The sequence below is a fragment of the Plectropomus leopardus genome, chromosome 17, assembly GCF_026936395.1.
Source record: "Plectropomus leopardus strain MGB_pleo_1.0 chromosome 17, ASM2693639v1, whole genome shotgun sequence".
In the NCBI taxonomy this organism is placed as follows: Eukaryota; Metazoa; Chordata; class Actinopteri; order Perciformes; family Serranidae; genus Plectropomus; species Plectropomus leopardus.
In genome coordinates, this window is record NC_142192.1 from 3,737,995 (window position 1) to 3,764,949 (window position 26,955).

Genomic DNA, 26,955 nt, shown 5'->3' on the forward strand with positions numbered 1-26,955 from the left:
ATTTGACTGAATTTAAGAAAACAAGTTGAATCACAACAACATTATACCAACTTGTCTTCTCAAATTCAGTCAACTTAAAATTTTGAGGCAGACGGACACTAACTTTTATCATTTAAAAGAAATAGCTTCTTTTATGGTGTAAGTGGGGAGGGTAACAGAAGAAGAGAAGGAGAGGGGGTGAAGGAGAGAAGTCAGGGGAATATGGGAAAATGGAATAGATGAAAGAAAGGACACGACAAAGAATGAAAGAGAGAAAGAAGTGATGGAGGCAGGGATGGAAAGAAAGAAAGTCAGTTAACAGGAAACTGATTCTCAGTTCCTGTCTTTCTTCCACCCACCAGCTGCAGTCAAACCCAGTGGGAGGAAGCTGTCATCTTCACTTTCCCTCCTTTCTACTTCCTCTCTTTTCCCAGTTTCCTCCTTTTTTTTCTCCCCCAGAATTAAACCCGTCAAGATGAGGCTTCATCCCCTCTTTTCGTGGGAGGAGAAAGTGAATCTATAAAGGCTCTGCCGGTTCCCCAGCTGATCAATTGATGTCAAAGTGTTTAACTCACAAAGGTCTGTGTAAATGGCTCAGCAATCCGTGGTTTATGCAGAACACCAGCCGCATCTTTCACAGGACGCTATTGATGTTGCTTGTTTTACCTGAGAAATCAAAACACTAATCCCCTTGATGTGCACCAAACGGAGAGGAGGTGATATGTGCGGGGGCGAGGGGGAGGACCTCCTGTCTGTCACCTCTGCATAAGACAAACAAAGCTGTCTCTGCTTCGTCTCACGGCCAGCTGCATGGACCAGTAATGCCAAAAGATCTCCTGTAAAACCTTCAGCATCTCACAGAGCCATCATATGACAAAACATCCTGATGATTATGGCAGAGAATTTATGGCAGCTCTACCTTAAACAAACAAGAGCATCGCTAAAAGGATTGGCAGGCTCCGTGGCCCTTTACGCTGCATGTTATGTACACTGTATTCCAGGTGTTATTAGCTGTGCTCTGATGGCAAATCTGCTGTATTGCTTTATGGTACTAAAGCAGTTCTGGGGCAGTTTTTTCACGACAGAACAAAAGGTCTCTGAAAGCCTGTTTCCAGCAATGAACTTTGCCCAGAAGCCATTTAAAGAACTCTGAAAACTTATTCCAAAAAAGAGGAACCAAAATTTAGTTCGCTGGTCATAGTTCCTGGCCCTAAAGAAGGCCTTGCTCTGGGGGCAGTATTTTCGGATGACCCAGGAGCTATTGGGACACAGTTTGCTGTGACATACTTTAGTCAAACGCAAAACTTGCAGCCACTTAAACAGTGTAGAGGGCAGAATACAGATCTTCCACATACCTTCATATATTTGCCAGTTGGAAAAACAGTCATCTTCTCATAATTCCAATACCAAGCATGGATTCATCCAAAGTCATTGAAAAAGAGTGGTTATGCGCACATCGTGTAGGTACAAGGCTTTTGGAAAACTTGGATGAAGAAGGAAGGTAACGCCTGCACACTTACTCCATGCCACTTGGATTAGTAATGGACCAGTAATTCCTTCATCAGGTCCTGACGAAGATCCAAGTGGGATCGAAACGTTGTCTTGAATAAATTGTATGTGGCATGGAATAAGTATGCAGGTGTTACCTTCCTTCTTCATCCAAAGTCGTCACATATTGCCACTTTGCAGCGGACTTCACATTCTGCATATATTATGCTCTAGGTATCCCTCTGTATCTCTTATTGATGTTCCTGGACGTCAACACAAGCACATGGTGGGATTATGCTGCACAGGGTTATGTTTAGGCAACAAAAGCACATTGCAAGCAACAGCAGGACGTTAACATAAGGACATCCTGCCACTGATTGTTAGTATTAAGGAAAAGAGGCACATGGTAAGGTGTAGAAAAAAGCCCATCACATTCAGACGGGAAGCGAACACCAGACTCCAGCACGTCTGGCACGTCTGGCTTTGTTCGACCCATCCACCTCCTCTCCCGCCCACCCTATAGGCACTCTTGTGCTTCTTTATTACATTGTTACCCAATTATTTATCATCTCAACCCATCACATATTGCAGCTTTGCAGTGGACTTCTAAATACTAGGTTTTCGATATCCTTCTGTTCCTGCTTTGTATGTCCCCGAATGCCACTACCATAATGTCAACAAATGCACATGGTAGAATTGCATTGCACATGGTTAGGCAACAAAAGCACATGGTAATCAATGCCAGGAAGTCAACAAATGCACATGCTGGTATGAATGGTTGGGGTTAGGGGAGGGAGGCACATGGTAAAGTGTAGGAAAAGCCCCCCATCAAATACAGATGGAAAGGGAACACTGAACTCCCACATAAAAAGCTGGGGTTTTTTGGACCCATCCACCACCCCTCCCACCTGCCCTATAGGGACCTTCATGCCCCTTATATTACGCTGTTACCGGCAGCATTTCAACCCAACACCGCCCAGCGATGTATCATAGGGACTTGACAGGTTCCATCTGGCTGCATTGTCAACTGATTCTGACTGTACACATATTATGCTACCACGGCAGGTGCCGTCAGGCCATCCAACAGTGTAAAACTACACTACAAACAGTTCTGTCTGGTCGCAGTCTCTGCTAATGATGTCCAGCAGCATATCATGCGGACATAAAAGGTGGCTTTTGGCATTTGGATCTTATGCTAAAAGCACTGCAAAAGTGGCGATATTTGATGACTTTTGATGAGAACGGGCTGCCAATACATGTCATTGTTATGACCTAAAGAACTCCTAAATTACTGAGCGTCTATGTGGGAAAGTCTCTGGTCAAATTCTGTGGTTTTGTTTACTCCCGTCATTTGTGCATTTGTCACGTGATTGTAGTTTTCCAAAATATATGGGTTTTGCATGAATGACAGGTTCATGATAATGTCGGATATATATGAATTTGTGTGCATTACTTTTCACTGAAAAATGTTTGAGAACAGCCTGAATGGTGGCTCCAAAAGACATTGTGAACCTACCCACAAGTTAACCGCAGTGTTGTTGAAACTTACCAGCTACATAATAATGAACATATGTGATGTATCCGGTATTTGGAGAAACACACAATTCCAACGCTTTTTTCTGTCGAAATAGAAATGAGCAGAATTTCCTACCATAATTTGGAACATTGGGAGGGATAACATGGGGGACAGCATGAGAACCTAAAAAAGCCCAGAGATAAATAAAATGGAAAATAAAATTGAGTTTTATTGCAATTGCAAGAAGAAAGCTTGTGTTCTTCACTTGATGCATATATTTATTTTGTAATTTAAAAAGAGACAACTTGTTGATGTACCTAATTGGAACACTTCTCAATTACTTTGTGATCACAACAACACAAAGATTGTTCTTTTTGGAATAACAAGATAAGAGTTTCATGATCATGAGAAAACACATAGGAAAGGCTTAACACACATGGCCCACACAACCTGTATTCCTGTAAGATATAGTGCTCTGACTTTTTGTGCCTTTCACGCAGAAAGGACCTCTTGAAGGTTCCCCGTGGAGTTTGTGACCTATAGTTAGCCTATGGAGCTGCTTTTCCTATAGCACCTTTCACACATGCGTTGAAAGCCTGAAATTATCTAGACATTACCCAGAGGAGCTGTTTGTGAGAACACAAATGTATGAATCAGTTGGACTGGTCCTTAAGTAGAGCTTACTCTGCCAGCTTGCTAGTACAATTGATGTCCATTTGTGCCCATGTGTGAATAATGTAGGTAATTGTCTGGAGAATTCACAGTGAGTGAGTGGGTGTGTTGACGATGTTGCTATTGGTTGCTCGCAAAAAAACTGAAGAAACTAATTTTCTGAGGCTAGGGTGAAGAAGAAGAGAAATTTAAATGAAGATTGCAATAAAATATCTCAATGGAGAGATGGTTAAATTTGGGAGCTTCTGTGGATAAAAAAACAAAACTGTCAGACAAATTCAAGGAATGGCAACAGACTCTGTTGGTTATGACCTGATTACGGACCAATGTATTACATGTTGTCCTGCTTTCTCAACCCGTTCTTATTCAGAGATTGTCAAATACCACAGCTTTTGCAGTGATTTCAGCATAAGATCTTGACACCAAAAGCCACCTTTTGCGGCTAATGATACACCAAACATGATACTGGGCAGCGTCAGCTGAGAACGCAGCCAGATAAACCACTAAACCACTGCAGCATGATACACGGACGGGCGGCGTCAGTTGATAACATGGCCAGATGGAAACTGCCACACGAAGATCCCTGTAGGGCATAGGAGAGGGGCAGTGGATTTATCCAATAAACCCTGGACTTTCTTGTGGGAGTCCAGTGTTCGCTTCCTGTCTGAATGTGATGGTTTTTTTTCTACACCTTACCATGTGCCTCCTCTCACTAATCCTAACCATCAGTGCCAGCATGTGCGCTTTTTGACGTTGCACAGTTGGTTGCCATTTGTTGTTGTTTCCTAAACATGTTTCCCAAACAACACCCAGTACAGCGTCATCCCACAACATCTGGGTCTAGCATCCCGGAATGTCAACAGCAGATGCAAAAGGATACCTAGAGCGTAACACGTAGACACAGAAGCCCACTTCAAAGTGGCACCGTGTGATGACTTGGGATGAGAGTGTGTTGGCTTTCTGCATGCTCTCTCAACCTAAACCTAAAGAATTATTTCCAGTAGCTGACAATGCTTTTGATACAGACTGTCCTGCTGAATGCTGGTTGCCACATGTGTGACAGAAGAACTCTGCACAATGTCTGGGCCTGATTCTTCGAACAGTGTCCAGAGTTCATATGAGAAAAAGTTAGTCCCCATTTTGGGACATATGTGCATGTGAGTGATGAGACACACATTGCTGCCTATGGTTCCACACCAGTCCACTGATCTACAGGTGCACATAGAGCACCAAGATATGCTGCAGTGCACCAACAGAAGACAAAGACTGAACCCTAGTTAACACGGATGTAAACAATACAGGGTTTAAAATACTTAGTTAGGATATGCTTACAGCACATTTGTTAGATCCTAAGTAAATACACAATGCACTTTATTAAGTATCACCGAATGCAAACATAACTTTTGTTTTGTGGAAGCTTTCAGTAAAGTGGATTATAAAGCAACATCCTCTTGGCAACAGAAAGCAAAAAACTCACCACAATAATGGCAGCATTTGTTGTTTGTTCAAACGGCTTAAAATGAATAGTCTTTACATTCAGTAGCAAAGAGAGAGGAGTGTGATGTTGTTTTACCTCCAGAGAAATGGTTCCTTTCATTCATCTTTGCCAAATGGTAACTATGACCAAGGGCCTTCCCCTCAAGCACTTCTAGTTGTCTCAACTTGAAAAAAAAGAATGTTAGGTTAAAAACATAGAAATTCCTCTTAGCCTTACCTTAACTCGTTTTTCCCCTCTGCTACTAAACAACCCACAGGGTTGTTCCCTAAATTAGTGCTCCTACTGGTGGACGAAAGAATAGGCTGTATACTATTACTGTTAATAGTAGTTACCATTGTGGAACAGTTGCAGTTGAACCAAAACTATTTTTATAGATCTAGAAAACACAATATGGTTAGGCAAAAAATTGGAACCTTTGTTACTAACGTAATGTAATCTAGCCTAACATAATGTAACATAACGTAGCGCAATGTAATATAACACAGCAAGACATAAAATAGTGTAAAATAATGTTCCATAATGTAACGTAATGTTAAGTAGCGTAACATAACATAATGTAATGTAGCATAAGGTAGCGTAACATAATGTATCGTAACATAACGTATCGGAACATAACGTATCAGAACATAACTTATCGTAACATAACATATCGTAATATAGCTTAAGGTAAAGTAACGTAACGTAGCATAACTAAGCATAACACAGCATAATGTAACATAATGTAGCCTAACATAATGTACTGTAATAGAATGTACCATAACACAGTGTAACACAGCGTAACGTAATGTAATGTAATGTAACATAATGTAACCTAACCTAAAGAAATGTAACGTAGCGCAACGTTTTGTGTCATGTCTCACGTGACATTGTCTCATGACTTATGTCAAGTCAACATAGGTAATTATCATAACTCAACACTGACTCTTTCTTTCATATGTGACACAAACAGTGGTTTCCTAAATTATGTCCTGTGTTTGTCTCACCCATCCACCTAGCACCTCAAGCAGACTTTGTTGACTCTTACATTATCACCTCACTTCCTCCTTTGCTCCCGTCATTATTACTACTAGATGTCACCACTAAACAGTAAATGTAAATGTGGATCGCAATCACTGCTTGAGGACAGTCAACAACTGATTTTATGGATTAGGTCAGCTGGAAATGAAGTAGTTTCACCATTGGCTTCCAAGGATAACTAAAATTGTACTTTGTCTTTGTGACCTTCAGACCCCCCTCCCCAACACACACTCATCTTTATGAGTGTAAGTGGGCAAAGAGAAGGCTTGAGTCACCACCAAATCCCTAAAAGCTGTCATTGACTTCAAACACAGTGAATTCTTCACAGTGGAGTGGCTCTGCTGAGCGACAGCACGGCCCGTCTTTATTTTTCTATAGGATCCTTTTGATATGGCCGCTGCAGTCCAGACCCTGAGCTCTATAAGGTAAACCTGAGCTCTTTCATTTCATGTCAGATGAGCTTTGAACCTAAAAGTCTACTTTATATACAAAAACAAGCCGCCCTGTCTTTTAAAGCACAGCCAATTATGTTAACACTTTCTCAGACGGGAACTTCCATAGAATTCCATTAGAAAGCATATATTAGTGAATGTTGAATATTCATATGGCAGAAAGATAAACACTGCTGTATGTACAGGACATATGGACTACAGAATGATCATTTATCAATTTAAACAGCACATTAATTTTCATGAAACATGAGTAATTTATGAGTGGTGCCGGATGGAGTGTATCTATCAGTGACAGAGTGACATGTGTGGGGTGATAATCTATTCTTTGACCCAAATTTATGTGTTGAAAGGCTACAAAACTGCACTCCAGCCCTCCCATTCGATTTCACAGCTCATCACTGTCAGGACGATATACTGCATACTGTGTGTGTGTGTGTGTGTGTGTGTGTGTGTGAGAGAGAGAGAGAGAGTATGATAAAAGGAATGTGTTATCCATCTCATCCAGAGGAGATGTTTTGAAAGGAACTCTGTTATTAATAAATGCATGAGAGCCAACAGAAAAAGGAACATTCTGCGGCTTTGCAAAAATAAAAAGAGATGGAGAGGGAGGGGGTAAAGAAATGCTCCTTGTTAGCATTCTCTGACATGCTGCTTGTGCTAGGAGCTACGTCCTCAATGAGAGACATATTATCTCTGGTCAGCTTTCCTATCTATTATTCACAGCTCTGTGAGAAACACTGGTGGCGAGATCAACAGCAGTCACTTACAATATATCCCCGAGCCACGCCATCCCATTCATGTGCAAAAGAAAACCTTAATAACCATGGATTGAGATAGTGGAGGGGCTGCAAAGTTGGCAAAAGCTTGTGGAGGAGCAGAGCTTTGATTTTCAGGGCTGGTGTGGATTCAAACTAGATTAAGCAAGAAAAAAAAGATATCTGGTATTTGATGTATTATTCAAAAGCAGGTAATGTATGGGCATTGTATATTGGAGAAGTTCAATAAAACGGAATCTTGTTTGTCCTTTGGGGGGATCTTCCCTTGTCGTTTCTTTTTTTGTCTGTTTTAATCTACAGCTGACTTAACACACTACAAACAACTTCTGCAGCTTATTGCTTTATTGAAATCTCCTGACCTGAAGGACACACCAAGGCACAAATATGCATACATGTCCACAGATTGAGGATCCACGTCTGAAATGTTAATAAATTCAAGGGGAAATTGCTTTGTGTTTATCTGTAATATGACAAAACACCTCGACTGTGATCCCCTGGCGCATGTTATATGCTCTCAAACATGGCATTTCAAATGCTAATTCCACATTGTGTACGGGCTTATTAGATAATATATGAATGCAATATGTGCCCTTCATGTGGACAATGAAATATCTCATCTTTATATTGAATATTATAAGCAACTGGACATCTTCTAAAGATGCAATCACTGTTTGTATAAATAAAGGATGTGCTGTATTCATGTCCATGTTTGATATTTGGCAGATAAAAATGTCAATAAAGTCACAGTTTGGGGACAAAAAAACAGATAAAGTGTTGGTTTGCGTACAGCTGCAGCCTTATGTGCTTTTTAAGCTGCATTTCTAAATCTGGTCCTATGGAAACGCATTTGGCTTTGAGTACTGTCCTGGCAGGCAGAGAATATTTAACAAGCCAAATAGCCTTGCTTTTTAGGTACTCGGCTGCTGTCTGTTGCTATGCAACCGCATCCTCCAAATTGTCAGGTTCAGGGCCACATTTCCCTCCTTATCCTCCCCCCTTTCCTAAAAAAAAAAAAAGCTGCAAAGGGAGAGGTACTTTGTACACGAGCTGAGGCGTGCATGGTGCAGCACCACCCTCAGGATTCCTCATTTAAATAAATCCCAATATTTCAATATTTGAGCACTCCGCACATATCAAAATTTCCCAGAGCTGGTTGTATTTTTACTGGCTCACCTTTGTTCAGCGCACTCCTGTTCACTCAGTCGAGCCCCGCGATTTCGCCTCTTGTTCTCCTCCTTTTCTGCTCTTTTCTTTTCATCAAAAATCACTTTCCTTCACTGTGCTTTGTTTGTCTCTCGTGCACATGTACACGCAAGCACGCACACACACACACCTCTCTCCCTTACCCGTGTACGTACTGTATGTCTGTGAGGCAGACTGTCTCTATAATTGGGTTATTCTTCTCCTCACCGGTCTGATGCACTAAGACACACACACACACGCACGCACGCATGCACACACACACACACGCACGCACGCACGCACACACATACTCTCTCTCACACACACACACACACACACACACACACACACACACAAAGGACACACACCCGCGAGTTTGATATGTGGAGACGTTTTCGTACGGATTGTTGCTGAGGTAGGAGAAGTGCACCCATGCATGTGTTTTATTCTGGCCTATAAGGGGATGCAGGGCCAGCTTTGTGATTAGATAAAAAAGTTTATATCAAAAATGGCTGCAGGACCACTCTGATCGATGCACATACAACACTGCCCTTACTGCAGTGTATTCACTTCTGATTACCACTCATGCTGTGCAACTTTCCAAGCAAATCAACCCAATATATGTGACAGCATATCGTGACCGAGTACAGTTTATGCGTTTTCTCCTGAGCTGGGAAACGCAAATATATATGGACAGATGCACATGGGAATATAGGGGTGAAAGGGCACATTTTCACAAGGTATAGTGAAGAGGGCATTTACATGCAACCCCTACCCCCTCCTCATCTGAGTCTCCGTGTCGCTCTCCAACAAACCTGCATCTCAGTGAGGTGACCCTGTTTTAATGTGTGTTGAAAAGGTCGCTCCGGTCCTGTCCACTGATTCAGAAAGGCCCTCGCAGGCCTGTATGCATGGCCGCGCTTCAGTGTAATACCTCTAGACACCGGGGACATTCACTGTTTACACCACTGACACCCCTCTCACACACACACAAGCACAAAAAACAAACTAAACACAAAATCAAAGGCAATAGCACGCCTGAGTGGGTGTCAAACCGAACTGCTCTGGGATTTGGACCTGTTTGAAATCATCCTGACACAGTAAACTGCGCCATGTGACGGACTATCCTTTACACTCGTGTTTTTCGGTTAATGAGGAAAAAGAGGGAGGAAAATAGGGCAACAGTAAGCGAGCCAAAATGTTGTTCGGGGTGCCAACAAAGTGTACACATTATAGGGAAAAAAGGAAGAAAAGGAAAAAGAAAATCCCAGCAAGCGTTTGATGGATGGCAGCAGACTGTACATGCAGGTGGCCAAGTCCAACCCATTAGGTTTGTATGATGTTTGTACAGCTCAAACAGATTTGAAAGCAGTTTTAAGATCACCAGGACATTTAGCTGCTGATTTGAGAAAACAATGTAGGCAGAAGCTATGGACACCTGCAGACGCTGCTTTTTATTTTTACTGCATAGTATACATTGTTACATGGGTTTACTGTCAACTGGTGCAACATCTATGAGGGAACTCAGAGAGTGCAGACCTTCATCCAGGCCAAATGATCTGTCACAAAATATAAGTAAAAGTGAACAAGACTTGATCAAAACTGATATGGTTGAATTGTGTATGAAACGATGGCCCTTAATTTTAAGCAGGAATTGGCAGCATTCCCTCAGTCACATACTTTAGCTTACGGTGCTGACCCTGTTGTTGCAGTCCAGCCAAAATATTCTTATAAATACATCTTAATATGAAGAATACACTTAGACATACTCACACACCAGAAGGGAACTGCTTCCTCTGGAGCTGTACCCACTGATCCAGCTCCATTTTGTGCAATTTAACCAACACATTCTCATCCCAAGTCATCACATATTGCCACTTTGTCAGTGGACTTCCACATCTCCACATTACGCTTTAGGTATCCTTCTGTGTCTGCTGTTGACGTATAGGAGGCCGCAACCAGGATGTCAACAAAAGCAAATGGTGGGATATGATTGTTTTTTTTTTTTTAAGATTATTTTTTGGGGCATTTTCCCGTTATTGGTAGGACTGTCTGAGATTGACAGGAAAGTTGGGAGAGAGAAGGGGGGAATGACATGCAGCAAAGGGCCACAGGCCAGACTCGAACTGGGGCTGCTGCAGAAGCCTCAGCCATATTGGGCGCCCACTCTACCAGTTGAGCTAGAGGTCGCTTCGGGATATGATTATGTATAGGAAACAAAAGCACATGGCAACCAATGCGAGGACATCAACATAAGCACATGGCAACCAAAGCCGGGAAGTCAACAAAAGCACATATTTAAGATTAGGTAACAAAGGCACAGGTGGTTAGGTTTAAGCAAAGAAGGCACATGGTAAGGTATCGCAAAAAAAAATCACATTCAGATGGGACGCGAGCACCATACTCCTGCAGGAAAGTCTGGATGTTTTTCCATCCATCCACCACCGCTTCTCCTAACTATGGGCGATCTATGTGCTGCTTATATTACAACTTTACCAGCAGCGTTTCAACCTGACACCATCCAGTGGCGTATAATGCAAATGCGGCAAGTGCTATCTGGCTGTCTGCTGGCTTATAATAACACCAGGATCAGTTCTGTCCGCAGCATTCTTATCTGATGTCGTCCTGCGGTGTATCATGCGGACCCAAAAGTTAGCTTTTTGTGTCAAGATCTTGTCAAGGACAGGTAGTTACATTTCTGGAGCTGGTGCATGTCAGTCCCTTCATGACTGGACCAGATTCAGACTGAATGAACAGCAGTCATGAACAGAATGGCTGAAAGCAAAAGTCCCCCTGAGGATGTAAGGAGTGTCTGAGCCTACAGCTTTGTCAGTGCCTGTTCATTTCAAAAGAGCAACGGTCAATCATCATCACTCGTCATTACTCACTCCGACCAATAGTGTAACTTCATCACTCATTCACGGACAGATTTTTGTGTTTACAGAGCTGACTTTGTATTCTGCAATCCAGCCAAACGTATCTGAAGTATCCGCCCTGTGATCCAGATCCCTTTCTAAATCTAAGGTTTTTCTATGCTACACTCTTCAACCAAGTTTCATCAACATCAGGCCAGTAGTTACAATAATTCTGCCGAAAACACACGAAAAAGAAATAGAACCGGAAACGGAACCAAAGATGGAACCTTCATGGCACAGGTAGCTAATTATTTTTCTCACAGTAACCACAGTGCATCTTTGAAATCCTGCTTTGAATTACCTCACTCCTGTGTTTTAATAAATGTGCTGTAGAGTGTACATGCCATGTCCGTGTCCTGTGGCTTTGATGGTGACTGTGTGGTGCAGTGTGAGCATTAGTATGTATTAGCTGGCAGATGGGCTTCAGTGCTCCCCAGGTGCTTCCTGTAATGATGAGCCATGTTCCTGTTTATCAGACAGGACACACTCAACTCTCCCCTCATCTGCTTTTGTCTCAATCACCCATTCCTCTGCCTTCTGTCTTTATCTTTCTACCTCTACAAGGGTCTTTCACCGTGTGCCACACACACTGTCTCCCTTTCAGCGTGTCCCCCTGGTGAGCACTGTCTTCGCAGAAAGTCTTTACCTTCAAACATGATCAACGAGTGTGCGCCACTCAGACGTGGCTTTGGTTTCATGACAGCTTTGCAGAGTTTTGAGGGGAAAGCAGGAGTGCACCAACAACACAGTAGTATGCTGTGTTAATTACTGCCCCCTCTTGATGCGTCGCGTTGTGTCAATATCTGTCCCCCAAGGCAAGTCCTTTGAGCTGTGCTACACAGATGGTGACTTGTAGAAAGAAATACAGCGACGATATCTATGATAGGTGTGCTGGCTCAGGCAATAGATTGCTTTGCTGAACGTCACTCATTAAGACAGATATTAACAATGAAAATTTTTGGTTGACAAATATGACTTTTGACAGCTGATAATTGATCTGACCTCTCAGGTAGGATGGCCTAGGATGAGTTTTTATCACGCAGAAAAGCACCGGACGCTATTCATTCATTCATTCATTCATTCATTCATGCATTCATTCATTTACTCATTCAGGACCTCTATGCTCTTGGTCCCAAAAGCTCTGACAGACACTGTGAAAAGGGCTTTTGGGTATTCAGCACCCTCAGCCTGGATTTTATTGCAAAATGACTTGAAACTCAGGGAGCTGGTGACATTAATGTTTTTAAATCTAAATGAAAGACTTAGATGCAGATTCTATAGGATGAGGATGTTTTTAGACTGCCTGGTTGTACAACTGCCTCCCAATTGTGTTTTGTCACCTTTTGTGTCTCTGTCTGCAACTTTGTGATTGCACTGCTCACTGTCTAGGCCAGGTCTCCCTTTAAAAAGGAGATTCTTAATCTCAGTGGGAGCAACCTGGTTAAATAAAGATTAACTAAATGAATAAATAGAAAGTTTAATTATTTCAGGTTCAATTTTGAAACATTGCTCAGACAAAATTCCAGATAAAGTCAAATCATAAAGTTCTTTCTAAATGCATGATAGATGTAAGAAAATACTTGCTCATAACATGTGAAAAGACTTCAGACGATTTAGTAGTGAATTGTGGAGTTAGAGTGTTAAACTGTTTTTCACTGTTTTTGTTTCCAGAATATTTTGGGCAGGACTGAAATCACGGCTTGATGATGAGCTGGAGCCATCCTAAACATAATCATAAAAACCAAAATTCCAATGAAGTTGGGAAGTTGTGTAAAACGTAAATAAAAACAGAATACAATGATTTGCGAATCCTTTTCAACCTACATTCAATTGAATACACTACAAAGACAAGATATTTAATGTTAAAACTGATAAACTTTACTGTTTTTTTGCAAATAGTCACTCAATTGAATTCGATGCCTGCAACATGTTCCAAAGAAGCTGGGACAGGGGCAACAAAAGACTGGGGAAGTTGAGGAACGCTCAAAAAACACCTGTTTGGAACATTCCACAGGTGAACAGGTTAATTGGAAACAGGTGAGTGTCATGTCATGATTTCATCATCTACATACTATAATATCATCAAAAGATTCAGAGAATCTGGAGAAATCTCTGCACTTAAGTGGCAAGGCCGAAAACCAACATTGAATGCCCGTGACCCTCGATCCCTCAAGTGGCACTGCATTAAAAACCTACATCATTCTGTAAAGGATATTACCACGTGGGCTCAGTAACACTTCGGAAAACCATTGTCAGTGAACACAGTATGTCGCAACATCTACAAGTGCAAGTTCAAACTCTACATTCAAAGTGGAAGCCATATATCAACAACACACAGAAACGCTAACAAAACAACTTGAGGGGCATTCTTCATGTATTTGTGTTAATGCATATGTGATGTTGTTGGCCTTGCATTTCCCTGTAGACTTGTGTGCAAAGCAGTAGGAGTGTGCATTTGTGTCTTAAACTTACACTCTCTCACTTAATACAAAATGGCACACTAGCAGTAACCCCTCCCCATACACACACATTTTTTCACCCTTCACCCTTGTGACCTCCATGAGCAAACTACTCCACAGGTTTACCACCCTCCCCCGGCTCTGAGGAACGGGTAAACAGGTCGGCTTTGAGTGATTATCCAGAGAATATCCTGACATGCTTCCCTGGGCTACACTTGAGACGAGCCGGAGAGCTGCTGAACCCTATACCTTCCCTCCATAACACACACACACACACACACACACACACATACATGCGAACATGAATAATAGGGGACTATCTAAGTGTACTATCCAAGAGGGAACCTTTATTAGCAGTCATTTTAAAAATACAAAACTAGAATTGAAAATTTACTTTTGAGGTCTTCTTTCACAATATTACTGCAAATGTGATTTTTACAATTTTTTAAAGAAATTGCCAAGAGGGGACCTGAAGCCTTGAGCGCCTGCCTATCAAAGGGGGGACATCCATATACTGCAGTCAAACTGGTTTATCCTGGTTCTCTCACCTATAGAGTGCTTCTTTTTCACTAAAACTTCATTTGTATCTTTAAAAATGGGTATGTAAACTTTATTGCTTGCAATATATCAACATTTTTTGTGATAATAAATATTACAGAAATAATACTTGCCAAAGCAAAGTATATCTTTTAAAGAAGGCTCCCATAATCCTGTGAATTCAGTTTTATCTTACTATTTACTGTTAATAACTTTATTGTTGTCTTTGTTTTATATATGTATATATATATATATATATATATATATATATATATGTATATTTAGACCAGACCAATTGTAACTACCAATGTATCACCAAAATTCAGAAAATAAATCTATAAACGAGTAACATTATACATAAATGATCAGCAATATAATTACTTATTTTAATAAATAATATATTTATTTTAATTAGTTAATCACTATAAAAATGATTTAACACAAGTCTGTGACTAATCCTTAAAAGCTGTTTGTTTCCCAAAAGAAAGAAATCAAACTGTGACATGACAGATGAGCTCAGGTCCAGAGAAGTCAGTGGCTTTCTGGATTTTGTTGAATCTGGCTTTCACTTAGCATAGTAGAGTCTTAAATTGCATTTATAGATGCAGTGATGAACTGTGTTCACTGTCAGTGGTTTCAGTGTCCCCAAGCTCATTTTGTGATATCATGTTGGTATTTAATGCAGTGCAGCTTTTATGGGTCAAAGGTCATGGCCATTCATTTTTGGTTTTTAGCCTTGTCCCTTTTATGCAGAGATTTCTCAAGGTTCTCTAAATCTTTTCATGCTATTATGGCAGATAGTTAATGGATTTGAACAGCAAATATCTTGTTTTGTAATGTATTCCTTTGTGTTCACAATAGTTTTTCAGTGATGGATGAAACACCTGTGTTTGTTAGTGTATTTTAGCATTATCTAATCTAGACCCCATTCAAAGATGTTTGTTTTTTTAATGACTACAGTCTGTAACACATACTACACACACTGGCATGCAGCATTGTCACAGTGCACAGAGAGTGTGCGTGAAGTGAAAGGCACATAATAAATGTTACGATAAGTTCACAATGACACTCAGCTTTACAGGACTTTACATTCCAGTATTGTAACCGAAACTTTTCTTTAGCACTTAAAGTTTAACTGGTATGTTAGTGTTTTTGATGGGCATTGAAATGGTGATGAGCCACCAACAACTCATCTCAAAACCATCACAACAGGATACACATCTATGAATGGGCCTTCATAAGTCGACTTCTGTTTGTACTCTTTGAACTTTGCACTCTAAAAGAAAAAATGTCCACACTCCATTTCCTTTGTAAGAAAACTAAAAAGGAGTTTTAAATTAAAATTATGTAACATCAAACTTTGACTTGACCTTTAAAATTGTTCAATTTCCAAAATACTTACCTGACCAGTTTTCACAAGTAGTGAATGTCAATCAAGTTTTCAATATACTTGTGTTCTCAGTCTGTACTTAAAGAAATGCAACTTGTTTGTTGGTGCACATTACAGAAGAAGGTCCACCCTTGAGTAGGATATAATGACATGAGTCCACTGTTGGCTGGTACATAATGTCACAAGTTCCTTCTTAGATAGCACGGAGTGACATTCACACTCAACCATGTAAAGCACATACAAACATATTTAATAATACTTGTGAAAAAAAATCTCATCTGAATAATGTTACATTTCTTCTTCAAATATGATTTGTTAGTATGTTTGTGTAACAGAATATAAAGGCTCAACTTTAGTGGCTGGTTAACCTTTTTATGGCTTGATACTGTATTAATGGGAAATTATGCCCATTTCTAAAAATACATACATATTATTTCTATGATCTAAGGCAGTCTAAAAACATTAGTAAACATGGGCAACTCTGCTCCCATATCCAAAAACTGGAGTGCTTGTGGATGTCATGTGATATAAAGTGTAGAGTTGCTCCATTGATATGAAATTGTGAAAGATTTTCTAGGATGACACTGAGAACAGCCAGAACAATGTTATAAGTATATGGGAACATTTTCTGTTACAGAACTGACAACACCAATATAATAAAGTTCATTTGGGTTTAAGGGATAACAAACATTCTGTTGGTCCCCAAAATTAGGCTCTCGATGAGCAGAAGGAGCAGCTCCAGACTTTATACTTCATGACATTACAAGTCTGAGACTTCTTTCTCTAGTGTCTAGATCAGAGATATCACACATACTGGCTGATCCCTTGGCCATGGAAAACATACTGAATTCTACTTTAGATGTTCACCTTTACAATGAAGGGTTTCCCAGAAAGGACCAAAACGATATAAAGGTCAGCAACAGTATTTGCTGATTAATCATAAAAATAGATTTATTATCAGACTTTTTACTGGAAATTCATTAAGAGTTATTACAAGCACAGGATCTCTTTACAATGTATGTGCGTGCTTTCAATTTATATGCATAAGAATGCATTTTCTTTGTTGATCAACATTACAGAAAAAAAGGGCCACATATAGAATAAAGTATCGTGGTCCCAAGTTGGCTGGTACATAATGACAAGTTCCCTTTTTGGATAGGACAGAGTGATATTCACACTCCACCATAGATTAATGAAAAAGAAATAGAAAGGTGCATTTTGTAAAGAGAAAATATCTAATACAAAATGTATCTATTCAGTAAAGCTTCTCATTGTTTAGTAAATTGGCACCAGAAATGTTGCCATTGTAGCTTTTTAAAATAAAGGCTATAATGTGAACACAATTATAACTTGTCTTAATATTCACTGTGACGTGACAGATGAGCTCAGGTCCGGGGAAGTTGGCAGTGTTTCTGGATTTTGCTGATATCTGGCTTTCACTTGCATAGTTAAGTCTTAATTTGCATTTATAGATACAGTGATAAACTGTGTCCACTGTCAGTGGTTTTAGTGTCCCCGAGCTCATTTGTGATATCCTTCAGTCATGTTGGTATTTAATGCAGTGCAGCTTTTTATGGGTCAAAGGTCATGGCCATTCATTTTTGAAGTTTTTAGCCTTGTCTCTTTTATGTATTTCTCAAGGCTCCTTTTCATGCTATTATGATAGGTAATGGATTTGAACACCAAATATCTTGTTTTGTAATGTGTTCCATTGTGTTCAAAATGAATAGTTTTTAGTGATGGATGAAACACCTGTGTTTGTAAGTGTATTTTAGCATTATCTAATCTAGACCCCATTCAAAGATGTTTGTTTTAATGACTACAGTCTATAACATATACTACACACACTGGCATGCAGCATTGTCACAGTGCACAAAGAGTGCATGAAGTGAAAGGCACATAATAAATAATATAATAATACGATAAGTTCACAATGACACTCAGCTTTACAGGACTTTTAAATTCCAGTATTGTGAACTCAAAACCTTTCTTTAGCACTTAAAGTTTAACTGGTATGTTAGTGTTTTTGATGGGCATTGAAATGGTGATGAGCCACCAACACCTCATCTCAAAACCATCACAGCAGGATACACATCTATGAATGGGCCTTCACTAGTTATCTTCTGTTGACCCCATTCAAAGAGGTTTGTGCAACCCAGAACTAAGTTTTTATTATTGTTATATCTATTTTTGGTTGTTTTTGATAACTATAGTTGGTAACACATAGAGTTGTAAATTAGTTGGCAAATACAGGGCTGGTATACAGCATTGTCACTGCGTACAGAGAGTGTGCATGAAGGCATGTGAGATTGCTAAAATAAGTTACATTGACACTCAGCTTTACAGGTCTTTACATTCCAGTGTTGTCAACTGAAACAACTTCTTTAGCACTTAAAGTTTAACTAATGTTAATGTGTTTCTGATGGCCATTGCTAAAAATTCAGACAAACAGAGCCACTGAGAGCCAAGATGCCCTACTGCTTTTAGAGGGCCACTTAATAAATAATTACCTTTCAATTATTTCAGTGATATTACATACATGTGGTGATTATGTCACTTCCCAGCAGATGTTTCTTCATGTGAAAAACATGTTTAACTCCTTTTTTGAATAGCTTGTAGTCAATTGTGCAATTGACGACAAATGTGGAATTCTGCTTGTATTTCTACTTTTACAGTTTAACATTATCTTACCCAACATCCACTTGTTTAACACAGGAAAGAGGAAAAGCCATGTTTCAGTCAGATACAACATCTAGGATATGAGAAGTAAGCAACCTGAAGCCCAATGTGTAATGTCCTCACGACCATAACGACCATCGTCAGCTAGAAGAAACCATCCCCGCACTGCAGGGAATCAAGGCCTGACAGATTTTCACAGGCTGACTTGCAGAGAATCAAACCCCTCACCCACTGCAGGTCACTCACTTCTCAGTGGCAGCAGTCTCCACTGTTCAACACTCAAAGTTAGGATCTGAGAATCATATGGGTGCTGGTCACTCCACCTCTTCAGTGTAGAAGAAATTACATATTTTGTCCACTTCATCAACTGAAGGCCAAGTAAATATAAAAATATATCTATAAAAACTGTGTGTGAATGTAATAAAGACAGATTGCTTTCTAAAGAATGCACAAAGCCATTGAATCAAATGTACATAGATCATACAGAGATGAATAACATTTTTTTCACATATGAATACTCAGCCTCTTTAGGGATGCATCTTACTCCATAAATGTGGTAATTTTACGTGTCGGTATCATCTTTCTGAAGCTGGCAATACTGTATTATAGGCATCATTAATAATTTGTTAACTGACTGTTAATTATACTTTTGTCAATACTCCTTGATAACCAATGAAGAAATGATAACTAATTAACTTTACCCATTATAAGTAATGTTATAGATTGTTATTTTATTAGTCAAATACCAAGACTTATACAGTCTTGTATAAATACATAACTAAGTATTAATGGTTTCCAACTAATTTGTAAACCTTTGTAAAACAAAAAAGTAAATTATACAATATAAATATCTCTTGGATAGATAGACCAAATATTTATAACACTTTGTTAACTATTAATAGTTGGTTTGAAAACTGTTTATAAACATTGTTTGGATGGTTTCTATAATACTGCTAATGGTAATAAACTGTTAAACTGTTAACAAATACCATGTAGCAGATCTTGAAATACTATTTGGAAGACCATTATAAAGTTGCAGTTGCTATTTAAATCTTTTGAGTCACTTAATAAATAATGTCTTTCTAAGCACTTTGTAAGGTATACATACATGTTTGCCCTTCATTAAATTTTTAATAGGTTACAAAAGTTGCAAAACAACAATAACCCACTACATTTATCTTTGGCTCAAAGTTGCATGTCAACATTGACTTTCTGTTCATATATGTGTTTAAAATGATAATTAAAATGACACAAACATGTACTCTTTATGTAGCTCACCTATAAAACATTTAAAAGGGCCAAATTAGTTTTACTCCATACAATCAATAACCATTGACAACATTTTAACTATCTAAATAATGTTTGTAGATGCTTTACAGAGTATCTAATTCTGTAGTATTTTTTTTACCTCTTTAGTTAAAACAGAACCTTTATTATAATTAGAATAATGAAATGTAAACTTGAGGCAATAACCTGTGCAACATCAAAATGGTATGTCATGAAATAACAGATGTAATCATTAGGTAACTGAATATGTTCAACTACTTAAATATCCATAATAGTACAAGTTTTGAAAAAAAAAAAACAGTATTTAAAATGGGAATTAAAGTGGAGAATTGTATGCCTACTCAGACAATTTCAGGTGTTCTTCCCAATAATCCAGGGATGTTGTACTAACCAAGATAAGCAGTGTGTGCTACTTGTTAAACCCAGGATGGGGAATAAGCCAGTTTCAGTCAGTCTAAATCAGATACAGCATCTTGGATATGAGAAGGCAACCCTTAGCTCAATGTGTCATGTGCTAACGACCATCAGCTAGAAGAAACCATCCCCTCGCACTGCAGGGAATCAAGGCCTGACAGATTTTCACAGACTGACTTGCACAGAGTCAAACCCCTCACTCACTGCAGGTCACTCACTTCTCAGTGGCAGCAGTCTCCACTGTTCAACATTCAAAGTTAGGATCTGAGAATCATATGGGTGCTGGTCACTCCACCTCTTCAGTGTAGAGGAAATTACATATTTTGTCAGCTTCATCAACTGAAGGCTCAAATCTAATAATATATCTATAACACCATGTGATTGCTTACTTAATAATGCAGAGCACCACTGAATCAAATGTTTAACATCTTAGAGAGATGAACAACAATTTTTTCACAAACAAATGAATATTTAACCTCCTTTTAGGGATGCATTTCGCTCCATAATGTGCTGATAATTTTACATGTCAGTGTCATCTTTTCCTAAGTTGGCTGTTAACAGACTGTTAATTTCACTTTGTCAATACTACTTGATAACTAATAAATAAATTGCAACTACTGATGGTACGCTGATACACTGATACACTACTGATGGTATATATTGTTAAACTGTTAAAAATACCATGTAGTGGATCTTGACATATTATTTGGGAGGCCATTTTAAAGTTGCATTTGCTGTTTTAAATCTTACAGTCACTTAAAAATGCTTTGTTTCTCAGCGCTGTGTTAAGCATGCATACACGTTTGTCTCCCATTAAATGTTTTATAGGTTAGAAAACTATTTATTTTCATATATAAGTTCAAACTGATTTATGACCAAACCTTTTAAATTTATATCACTGCAGCTCAAATGAAAAGGGTTCAGGAGGTGAAAATGGACTACATAAATTCTAACATTACAGATCAATAACAAAACCTATGTTACAAAACTACAATAATCCACCATGTTTTTTCTTTTGGCTCAATGTTGCATTCTGACATTTTATTTCTGTTTCCTGAATATGTTTAACATGATGATCAGACGATCACTCTTACTCTTTAGTTTTGTTTTACTCCTATAGTTGAAACCAAACCTTTTATTATGATTAGAACAATTACATAGTTTATTGTGCCAAGTTAACATTTAACATCACAATGGTTTGCCATGAAATTCATGTAATTATTAGGTGATTAAATATGTTCAAATATTTAACTATCCAGTAAAAAAAGTACTACTTTTGTATCAGTATTCAAGCTAGTGGGAATTTGAGTGGAGAATTATATGCCCAATCTGTAAACTTTTAGGATGTTCTTCCCAATAATCCAGAGATGTTGTACCAGCTAAAATAAGCACTGTGTGCCACTTGCTTAACCCAGGACAGGGGACAGACCCATGTCTCAGGCAGTCAGAGTTGGATGTAACATTCTAGCTAATATAAATTAGCATCTCTGAAGCTTAATGTGGAATGGCCTATTGACCATCGTCAACAACAAAGAAACCAACCCCCACACTGCAGAGAATCAAGGCTCACAGAGCTGCACACGCTGACCCTCTCACCTCTCCAAGTCACTCATTTCTCAGAGGCAACCTTAAAGGCACATGGTGCTGGACACCACTCAGTCAATGTGGAGGATTGTTTAATGCTTACATCATAAACTAAAACCCTTTAAGGAATTTGAAATTCTTCATATAAACCAAAACTGTGTTGAATAATAATAAGTCCCTCTGGTCACTGCAGCATGCACACAGAGAGATGGCAAATCATTTAATCCAATACAAAATGAGTAGTCAGCCTCTGTTAAAGACACAATCCATAAATGTGCTGGTAATTTTGCATGCCAGTACACCCATTTAAAAACTCTCAGTTCCCTCTCCTACAACAGAAGACTTTAAAGGTTGTACACAGCAGACAATCCAATCCAAATCTCTCAGCGTTATTTTTTTATTTTACTTGAAAGTGAATCCTATTTTGATCCTAGTTCTGCAGTTTTTGTATTGTTATTGTTTTATATTTCTTTAGTTGTTTTAGTAGGCGTAGTTGTTTTGGTTTTCTTGAGATCTAGTAATGTGTATATACAATTTTGTCTGTCTAATGCAGATTTAAGATTAATTTAAAACATTGGAGAAAATATAAAACAAAACAAAACAAAACAAAACAAGAAGTGTCATTTTGTACAGGCCAAGAGGGGACAAAGTGTGGACTGACTTTCCTTTTTTAGAATTTAAAGTTAAAGTACAGCCAAAAGTACAGCCAAAACCTATAGAATTTGAAATAGTTCATCTCAGCAGTTGAACAGAGGGTTTCAGAGGTTAATCATTCCTCTAACTGACTTATCCCTGTAACTGAGACAAACTGATTGCTCACAAAACCTCCCATATTATAAATACCATTAAAGATTGCTCTAGTCATTTATATCATGATGGGTTGTCAATATGTTTTCAACACAAGGTAAAAGGAGCACACTTTAAACAGCAACTCAAAAAACTTATTCAGGTGCACGATTCAAAAAGCAAATGTCTTAAAAAACTAAAATGATATTTCTATCTCCAATTTCCTAAAAAATAAATAATTTTATTATTACATTTTTGTAAGATTATTTTCTTTGAACAATAATGCATCTAACTTCTTTTTTCCTATTCTTGTCATTTATCCATGTTGAAATGGGAATGTCACTCTATACTATATATCTAAGATGGAACTTGTGTCATTATATACCAGCCAACAGTGGACTCATGTCACTTTATACAACTCAAGTGTGGACCTCTTTTCTTTTTACATTGGATTTCAACCATAACAATAAATGCCAAATTCAGCTGATTCCTGTGAATTCTGGGAGACCCTGCAATTTTGTCAAATCACTGCAACTATACAGAATTCTTAACTATTTAAGCTTGGTTAAAATCTGATTTTCACTGTATGTCTGCCCACAACTAATCCACTCAGTTCCTCAGTTGCCCTCTAAGTATTTCTGAGTGGCTCTGATGTTTTACAAAGAAGACTTTTGGACCAGCAAAGCTATTTTTAAATTATTTGCTCATTTATGCAAATATTCTCTGAAAAGGCATCATTCAATGATGATGAAACTTTATTCCTTTTTTTAAAAAAATAACATTTTTGTTTTAATATTCTTTTCCCAATAGAAAAAAAACTTTAAATCCTCAAAAATAAACCTAAAACTTGTATGGCATTTTTTTGCTTGTAAAACTGTTAAATGGAGGTTTTGAGTACGTCCATCCATATTCTCAAGTGATGCTAGCCACGCAAGATGTATGCAGATGTGCCTCGTGTTGTCTGGCTGTCTACTGACGATAATAACAATGCCGCTGGCTCTGTCCGGCTATGTTCTCATCTCACATCATCCTGCCATGATCCAGATTGATGCAGGTATGCCAAAAGCACTGACAGAGGGAATGTATTTGAAAAGTTAACAATGAGAATGGACTGGGGTAGCTCCCTTTAAACACACAGTGTCAAGCTATAAAATGGTAAAGACATCCACAACGGCTGAGCCTTTATATTCAGTTACAAAAAATACATACTTACAGATCCTTTTAGAAGCAAAAAATTACATGATTTAGTTTAGATATATTTACAAGTAACTTGTGTCATTATGTACCAGCCAACTGTGGACCCCTGTTGCTTTATACTACACAAGTGTGGACCTCTTTGCCTGTAGAGTAGATCAGCAAATAAAATGCATTCCTGTGATTATAGAGAAAAACATATGTACATTGTAAGATTGATAGAAATCTAGTGCTTTAGTGCATCTAAAACTCAAAGGGAGTTTTGGAGGATTGAGCTAATCTCAAGGTTAAGTTAAATTCTGATAATAAACTAATTTAAGCAATTCATTAAAATTAGTAAAGATCTTGCTGGTATTTTCTCCACATTTTCTTCCTACCCTTATTATTATTATTATTATTATTATTGTTGTTATTGTTATTTCTCCTTTCTTTAGATTTAAAATATTTCCTTGCCCTCTGGGGAAGCCGTATTGTAAAACAGTGTCAAGCTAGATGGTTAAGCCATCCACTAAAACTGAGCCTTTATAGTTTGTTATAAAATATTAGTTATAATTATAATAATCACAGTCATTGTAATCATAGTTGAGGAATAATTTTGAATTATTTAGGTGAGATTCTTTTGTGTAAGTCTTATCTATCTCATTTTATTTATTCTTTACATGGTGGAGTGTGAACGCCACTCCATGCTATCCAAGAGGGAACTAATTGTCATTATGTACCAGCCAACAGTGGACTCATGTTGCATTATCCTATGTTTGACATGTTTTCTATAATGTGCACCCACAAACAAATTACATTTCTATGCGTATAGACTGAGAGTGTATATTGAAGTATATTGAAAAACTGATTGACATTCAGTGCTCGTGGAAAACTGGTCAGGTCAGTATCGTCTAGGGACTGAACAACTTTAAAGGTCTAGTCAAGGTCTGATGTTACATCATTTTACATAATTAAACCTAAAAAGAAAAAATCTTACTGCTGATCATTTTATGTAAAGGTTTATTCTGCTTGGATTATAGTTTTCTTGCTTTTTTTAAGGCTCTAAAATACTGATTTCTCTCCTGCCTTCTGGGTAGCCCTTTATTTTAATACAGTATAGAGCTTAAAACTTATGAAATCACCTAAAGCCAAGCCTTGAATTTTAATGCAAAGACTAATAACAAATCACTTTTCAGGAGACTGGTGTCTTTATTAACCCTATCATGCTATTTGTATCATATTTGATACATTACATTCTGTGGCCTTCATGTCACCCACATTAACATTACTAAAGCCTGTTTAACGCCCATCTGCAGTCTGAAAGGCTGCTGGGGAGAGGAGTGTTAAAAGCTAGTGTGAATGGGTCGCTCAAATACCAGCTCCAACCAGGAGGAGAGCTCTGAATATGGATATAAACACTCACACACACTTTGTCCCTCTTGGCAAAATCTGAAAAATTTACCAGAGGCCATAACACATGATTTTATGATGATTTAGAGTACATGTCCAAGTGGGGACTTAAAAATGTCCCTGTTAGTTTTGTTGCCCTGTTGGTGACTGTGTAACGATGAGTATGTTCCCTGTTATATATATGCGCGAGTGCACACACACACACACACACACACACACACACACACACACACACACACACACTGTCCTCAGGGCTCTTACTTCTAACCGACAGCACTGCTTACAGGATCCAGGAAGTGGCCTGGTAGCAAGTGCGCAACAGCACTCCGGCAACAAAGCAGGAGACAGTGGGGAATAGAGAGACAGTTGATTATGACAGGAGAGCTAAATTAGCATCATACTGGGACAGATGGTGGATGTAGCTGCGGGTTGAAACATATGGACATACAAACTCGCAACGATTGGCCATCAATTCAAACACAACGCGTGCCACGCTTCCAGCTTGTTCACAAGGGCCCACACACACATATGTGCAAACACACACGCCTAAAAACACATACACACGCAGTCGCCGTCTGTCACTGCAGTTACGAGTGCCTTAGGGCTGGAGAAATGTTGGGTGGACAGATGATGCAATAATGTCATATTATGGATCAGAGTAATAAATGTAGGCCATACAGGCTGATATCTCTGTTTCTCCTGCGTAAAACACACGCCGTGAGAACATTAGCAGCCGCGCCAGCCGAATGATATATACACATGATATATATGTGACAGTAATCCCGAACGACCTGAAAATGAAATGGTAGAACTGTGATTCGCCTTTGAAGCTTCGGAACGAGTTCCATTTTTATAATTGAGATCTTTCCTCTCCTACCGTTTTCCCATTCTTCTTCCTCAATTCTCCTCCTCGCTTTTTATCAAGTGTAATTGAGGGGAAGTGATCGTAATCTATGTGTGTCTCCGTGATTGACACAAGCGCATTTAAGTGCACCCCAGCCCCATACCATTTCTTACTGAAACACACACACACACACACACACCATTAAACACACAGGACCTATATATGTCACAACGATTGAGCGCTCACTCCACACCTTCAACATATACTGAGGCGGAAAAAAAAGGCGGAGTGGGATCTAATGCGAGGCGGTCGTCCAGGGGGGTGTGATGTGTTTGGCATCTATATGTAGAGCAGTTAAATGGCAGGGGCTTGCTGTGAGTTGGTGTTTGCATGCAGTTCAAGCCAAGATGCCTGGGCCTCCTGATGGGGAGCTGGAGCTGATGTCTTAGCCTCGGGCTTGGAAGATGGGGTGGCACTCTTTGCCTCGTGGCAAACTTCCTCAACGTCTCCAACACACACTTTCTGCACGGCTGTGGAAGAGATCTGACATTTCTCATAGCGCTTCAGGTATCTGAATGCGTCAGAATCCGTGCTAACAGCCGTGACATGTACATGACAAGAAGTGGGTGTTGGCTGATTGATGAAAGAATGGGAACAGGGGATGTAGGGGAGGATAAACCCAGAAAAACTGGGTTTACTTAGCTTTTTATTTGCAGGAACAGATTTTACCAACCTTTAAAGTGCTGCCATAAAACCTCATGACCTAAATTCATGCATTACATCAAAGTAAGAGGCATTAACAGGAATGGAAAGTGGTATCAATATGTGATGCATGTTACATGAAGATGGGATGTCTTGGGGGGCATGAATTAATTCTTTTTTAACTGGATAGTTGAT

General features: G+C 38.9%; 1 protein-coding gene and 1 long non-coding RNA gene across 7 annotated transcripts in view; one reads left to right on the forward strand and one right to left on the reverse strand.

Moving 5' to 3' along the window:
- The window catches only part of LOC148186582 (uncharacterized), a 13,194-nt gene extending 5,100 nt beyond the window's left edge, over positions 1-8,094 (forward strand). Inside the window, exon 2 of the long non-coding RNA XR_015779531.1 lies at positions 439-8,094. This is a non-coding gene — a long non-coding RNA (uncharacterized LOC148186582). The remainder of the gene's footprint in view (positions 1-438) is intronic.
- Positions 1-26,955, reverse strand: part of sox4a (SRY-box transcription factor 4a) — a 143,930-nt gene that overhangs the window by 22,277 nt on the left and 94,698 nt on the right. The gene's annotated exons all lie outside the window — the stretch shown is intronic.